Raw genomic sequence first — 403 nt, 5'->3', positions numbered from 1 at the left:
CCCCCCCCCCCCCCCCCCAAAAAAACCCAACGGGACAAAACATGCAAGTTTTTACTTCTAAACACCAGCTCTGCAACTCAGGTCGTATTTATTTTTGTTCTAACCCCACCGAAGCTGAAAGACTAAACTACAGCCGCATTAGCGGGATTTCTTGCCAGCACATTCGCTGACCCTCGCCCAGCAGCACGCAGTCACTCATCTCCGGCCCGAACGCCGCTAACCACGGTGCTCTAACCTACAGGCTATTAAGTGAAACCGACGCTATCGACCGATCCGCGGTCAACAGAAGGAAGAGCAGCGACGCGAAACCGCAAGCTGCGGTACGGGTGAGCTCTGCCGCAGAAGGCGAAGGCAAACCCGGCCAGGCCGAGAGGCGCCGTGCCCGACCGACGCCGGGCCGGGG

At 58.8% G+C, this 403-nt stretch overlaps 1 protein-coding gene across 2 annotated transcripts in view; it reads right to left on the bottom strand.

The window, feature by feature from the left end:
- MPPE1 (metallophosphoesterase 1) overlaps positions 1-392 on the bottom strand; it is a 25,206-nt gene extending 24,814 nt beyond the window's left edge. The window contains exon 1 of one of the 2 annotated variants that reach the window (XM_010583333.1): positions 240-392. The gene's annotated coding sequence lies outside the window, so the exon portion shown is untranslated. The remainder of the gene's footprint in view (positions 1-239) is intronic. The other variant, XM_010583332.1, reaches the window with a different exon arrangement.
- Between the last annotated feature and the right edge of the window lie 11 nt (positions 393-403).

This window comes from Haliaeetus leucocephalus, unplaced genomic scaffold, assembly GCF_000737465.1.
Source record: "Haliaeetus leucocephalus isolate CR32 unplaced genomic scaffold, Haliaeetus_leucocephalus-4.0 Scaffold889, whole genome shotgun sequence".
Taxonomy (NCBI): domain Eukaryota; kingdom Metazoa; phylum Chordata; class Aves; order Accipitriformes; family Accipitridae; genus Haliaeetus; species Haliaeetus leucocephalus.
Note: the sequence above shows the minus strand (reverse complement) of the source record. Positions and strands in the feature narration are given on the sequence as shown.